The following is a 6,000-nucleotide window of genomic DNA, read 5'->3' as shown; positions in this document are numbered from 1 at the left end:
ATCGGGGGAGCTGAGGGCAGGCAGGTGAACCGGCGTTGGGAGTCTGTGACCCTGCAGCTCGGGCAGGGGGTGGGAGGAGAGGCAAGTTGGCTCACACTCCCAGAACAACCGGCTCGCAAGATGCCAAAAAAATATAACAACCAGCTCTTGCGAGCCGGTGAGAGCCGACTCCAGCACACCACTGATTAAAATTAATGCCTTGGCTGATTGGGATATTCAACTCCACAAGCAGAAAAGGTCCTCTGCCTGAGCCTATCCCTCACATGTCAGCTGAGCAATGGGGATGTAGGCAGCGTGCTTCCAGCCACTGTCATTGGCACTCCCTGTGTAAGCTCAGTTCATGTACCCCATAGACGGTTCAACTATGTGGAGAGGACAAGGTAGGGTGGGGCAAGTTTAAATCTTTAGGGTGTTGGGGATGCAACACCTATGACTGCAGTAAAGGGACAATGCGAGCACTTTCAGAATGTAATAGAGAAGGACCCCTGACAGTGCCCCACCTTCCCCCCAATACCTCTGTTGCTGATGATATTATGCACATTGAATATACTCCAGAAAATTATTTAGATTTAGATTAATTACTTATAACCCACCCTTATCCAGGGCGAGGTACAAAAGAAACACACATTAAAAAAGATTTACAAAATATACAAGATCATAATCACAGAAAGAAAACAAACCAATAAAATCAAAATAATGCACACCAATATACAATATATTAAACGGAGCAGTATTTGCAGTATTATGTTCAGGTGCTTTAACAATTGGCTCCTGGTCAGCCCTGGCACCCCAGTCCAGCATAACTTGCTTTTTAGCCATGTGAACAGTGGTTTTCAGTAGCACTGTAACAAAAATCCTGTGTTTACTGGCAGTCATAAAATGATTAGCCTATTATGTATATATATATATTTTTTTTTGGGGGGGGGGGTAGGTTACTAATGCTAAATAACCACCAGGCTTCAGATCTGCTGACCTTTAGTTTACTTTTGAGTTGCCAAACATATTTGGAATAGGTATTGGCTATATTAGCTGTATCTAATAGACAAAGCAGTGGGCTGACAACCAGGGAAGCCAGAGTTCAAATCCCACTGCCACTCCTTAAGATCATGTAACAGTCACTTAGCTTCCCATTGCCCCAGGCAAAAACTTAGAATGTAAGCTCTCCAGGGACAGGAACATACCTACTGTATCTGAATGTAACTTGCCTGAGTTACCACTGAGAAAGGTGTGATCTAAATCCAAATTCAAAATCCAGTACTAGGGACATAATACAAAACATACAAAATGACACTCAGGACCTAAACAGCAATTCTATCATACCATGATATCACTAACTTCCAGAAGTCATATAACAAGAGCCTACGTATTTTTATTATTATTATTATTTGTTGCATTTGTATCCCACATTTTCCCACCTTTTTGCAGGCTCAATGTGGCTTACATATTACCGTTATCGGCTTTAGCCAATTTCGGTCTGAACAAATGCATGGTTTGAATGACTACAAAGTGAATTGTGGTAGAATGAGGTACATGTGAGGTATGTACAAATGGGGAACTTAGAGAGGGAGAGGGGAGGAAGAGTCAGGTAATGTCCATTACAGTCCTTGGTTACATTGTGTCACAAGTCCACAAAATCATTCATGGCGAAGCCCCAGCCTACATGTCTGAGTTAATCGACTTACCACCCAGAAATGCAAAAAGATCATCCCGAACTTTCCTCAACCTCCACTTCCCTAACTGCAAGGGCCTGAAATACAAGACGCTGCACGCATCAACCTTTTCTTACATGAGCACGCAGTTCTGGAACAAACTGCCATGGAACCTGAAAACGATATATGAACAAACCAATTTCCGTAAGTCATTGAAGACACATCTTTTTGATAAAATTTACGGAAAGAACCAAAACACATAAAGCTCACGCGTACTGTTCAGTAATACATCAATACACCCACTTATGAATTCACAACCCCCTAATCTCACCACACTCATACCTTTACTCACAGAAAAATGTATACCATATGCTTCATATAGCACCCCTTAATTTCCCGTTCTCTCCTTCCAATGTCTCATTTCTCTCATTTTTCCTTTCAATTAATTTATTTCTTATCGATTTTGACTTTATCTCGCTTACCCTTCACAATGTAATCCATAACCTGAATTGTAACAAATTGTATTTCCATTATTCATAATGTATTGGAAACCACACTGAGCCCGCAAAAAGGTGGGAAAATGTGGGATACAAATGCAATAAATAAGTGTCTGGTGTTTTATGTTGGGTCGGTGGGGTAAGCTCTTCTGAACAGTTCTATCTTTAGTACTTTCCGGAAATTAAGGTGGTCGAGCGCAGTTTTTACTGCTTTTGGCAGTGCATTCCACAGTTGTGCGCTTAGGTAGAAGAAGCTGGATGCATAGGTTGATTTGTGTTTGAGTCCTTTGTTGCTTGGGTAGTGGAGATTTAGGTATGGCAGCACCATAACATAGGCAGGCTGCACATCCTCTCGCTCCGTCCCTCGCTTTTACCCTTAACGCATTCACAGACCAAGCATGAGACAGGCTTTGGGAATAAATGGCCACAGCTTTATTGAAAACACATTAAACAATCCCTAGGAAGCACCCGAGCCTTGGGTTTGACGTTGCAGATGCTTCAGCCCTCCGCCATGCTTATCCAGCTAGAGAGCCAGCATCACCGCCCACGCTGCATCCAGCCCTGTCTCCGCCCCCAGCATGGCCGAGCATCCGTCTGCTTGGGGCAGCCCCCCCAGACCAGCGTCCCACCTGCCCTGTGTAACCAGCGAGGTGACTAGTCTGCCAGCAGTGAGTGCTCCTGTCCCTTGCCTGAAGCGGGCGATCTTCCTTTCGGCTGTTGTTCCAGCACATCCCAGAGTTCCCAGGCTCGGGTGCCTCCGCCACAACCTGGGGGGTCTAAGAATCAGGCTCCCCGGGTTCCCCCCAAACTCCTGCACCGCTCGCTGCCGATAAAGAGACCTCCACACTTCATCGGCAGCTCTTTAAGAGGCGCCCCGAAGCCCCACCCCCTTCCGGCCTCCCAACCAACGACGGGCAGGGGCTCCTGCCACGTCATCAAAATCGTTGGGGAAGCCGGAAGGGAAGGGTCGCTCAGGCCGGGGAGCTACAGTGCGGCAGCCGCCATGTTACATGCTGCAGCTCGGTATGCTCCTCGCCGGCCTTCTTTAAACATTGCAGTGGACACTAGAATTTCAGTAGAATGGAAAACTAAACAAACTTGATTACTGCAGATCAATCCTACCCAGACATTCAGTGCTAACAGAATGCCTGGTCTCTTTTATGCACATAGATCCTCACCAAGTATAAGTAATCACAAACTAAAAATAGAACTATGTAGCCAAAAATTAAACTGAACTCCAAGAAGTCAGACACTGCATACTGCATTCACACCCCTTATATGGAGGGACAATAGCTAGAGAGTCGGGCATAGTATATGGAACCAAAATGGAGAGCCACAAAGGGTGTATAGAGGATTGTAGAGGAGTAGGAATTGCATGGGGAAAGGAATGTACTGCTGGGGCTGTAAGGGCTGCATTTGCTCTGGTGGGGGGTGAAGGTGAGGGCAGAGGAAAATGGAGTAAGAGAATTGTGCTATGGGAGGAATGTGGTAAGAAAGAGGGAGTGTGAATGCTGGGATTGTGATGGGAGCTAGAGAAAGTGCTGGACTCTGGTGGGAGCAAGAAAGAATGCTGTGTCTTATAGGGGGAAGAAAATAAAAAATATTGGGGTTGTTGAGGAGCATGTGGTTTGTGGGAGGAAGGGGGATGCAAATATGAAACAAGTTGTTTATTCTTTTTAAATGGAGGAACATCTGACAGTCTAAAGTACATTAGTATGACATGGCCCATAGGTATAAAAGATGCCCAGCGATTAGCACATGCTAATATCCATTAGTGCATACTAATCTTTAGTAAAAGGGCCCCTTAATTTAGCTGAAAATGCAACTTAAAAATTCATTTACACTATGGAAGCACTGTAAACTATGTCCCCCCTATGGTCCCATTTTTGGAACCCTCCAAACCACCTAATCACCTGAACAATAAATACTTAAATTTAGAATTTATAAATAGCAAATATAGAGGCTTTGGGCATATTTTATATGATTTCCTTTATGCATGTATTTTGCTCTACAAATAAAACAAGCTGAAAAAAAATCCAAATGGTAGGATGTTGCTCATGTTTGTTCCAATTCCAGAACTAGCTAAAGACCACAGCTCATGTTAACACATTAATTCATACTCTATTACTTTACTGGATGTAGAGCTGAAGAGATATCAAGTTCCTGAAATCATATTCCAAAGTATAGTGGTATTAATGTTTCCTGATTCTACCCATTGAAATCAGAGCAACAGGTCCAATAACATATCATTATGGGGCCATCAGAAATCCAGGACTGGTTTCAAATGGCCTTACTGGAACTGGGCAACATAGAAAATCTGCCTGATGCCGATAGCTCTAGAGATTTGCAACCAGAACTCCTGAACCAAATACTAGATTCCCATAAACTTTCTGCTAGTGTTTTTCCTAAGCATTATGATTTCTAAGTTCTGCCGATTAAGCCTGTCTGCACACAACGTGCAAATTCCATGGAGATTTTCACTCCCATTTCTCTCAAGTATGTATGAGTTCTTGCAACAAAAGATGAGCCTTAATGTTTCAGTGCTTCTCCTACCTTGCCAGAGCAGCAATAGCTCAATTTATCTGACAAATTGAATAGCACAATAAATGAAAGGGATCACAAATAACTTGTAATCTTTGGTGAATTAAAACTTTGTCAGATGACAGTTGCCATGGTATAACTGTTTCAAAACAGGGAATGAATTTAATGGCATTAAATCAAGTTCTTTACAAGATAGCAGAGGTTAGTCCACAACTCTCTATATTAATAGATCTATATTTTATGAAGAAATAATGTTACTTGGTATTTGCCGACTGCTGCTTGGGGAAAATCATAAGTGCCTTTTAAAATTTTAAACAGCTAGTGATTGTTTACTGTTGGGCAGAGATCCAGCATCTTTACCAATCACTAATGAATTCAGTCGCCCCCCCCCCCCCCCCCCCACCATGTCTTAGTAATATCCCACCTATACTGCAGAGACGCTGTATCATTTGTGGACAGCACAGTCTCCAATATGCAAACATCAATAGTGCTTATTTTTATTTGTTTAGTTTCTGATCTTAATTTAAGTACCCCGATTTCAATGAATACAGGGAGGCAAGATTTATAAATGTGACCCCAGCTCACTAAGGAGCAATTCTAAGGTGCCCAGAAGTCACATGATGTAAGCCTATTCTTAGCGGTATCTGGGCACCCAGATTCAATTATACAAAATTAACATAACCTGGTATCAGCACGTCTTACATTTACATGTCCACAGTTATGCCAGCCATAGATCTGGGTAACATGGCAAATCTGCCTGGTGCCGATAGCTCTAGAGATTCACAACCTTCTTGTTTTAGTTAAATGAGATAGCTGTTACTGGGAAAGTGTTAGGCTGGTTTGAATTGTTTCTGAAGACTAGGTCCTACTGTGTCAAGAGCAAAAATGGTAATTCATGTGGGGTGCTACAAGGCTCACTGTTTTCTTTCACCTTCTTTATTCAATGTGTATCTGAGTTCTCTGGGTAATTACTTTTTAAGCAGTGCAATCTCTGTGTTATTCTGTGCAGATGGCATTTTTCTTTTATGCCCAGAGTTGGAAAGTTTTGATGACACCTTGAGGGGCATAATAGAACAGGGCGCCCAAGTTTTCATGAGGGCGTCCTTGCAGGACGGCCCTGTAAAGGGGCGGGGCAACCCTATTATCGAAGCAAGATGGGCATCCATCTTTCGTTTTGATAATACGGTCGGGGACGCCCAAATCATGAAATTTGGGTCGACCTTAGAGATGGTCGTCCTTAGGTAGTTTTTGAGATGGTCATCCCTGGTTTTCGGCGATAATGGAAACCGAGGACGACCATCTCAAAAGCAACC

This window comes from Microcaecilia unicolor, chromosome 1 (assembly GCF_901765095.1).
Source record: "Microcaecilia unicolor chromosome 1, aMicUni1.1, whole genome shotgun sequence".
Classification (NCBI taxonomy): domain Eukaryota; kingdom Metazoa; phylum Chordata; class Amphibia; order Gymnophiona; family Siphonopidae; genus Microcaecilia; species Microcaecilia unicolor.
This window is presented reverse-complemented; position numbering follows the sequence as displayed.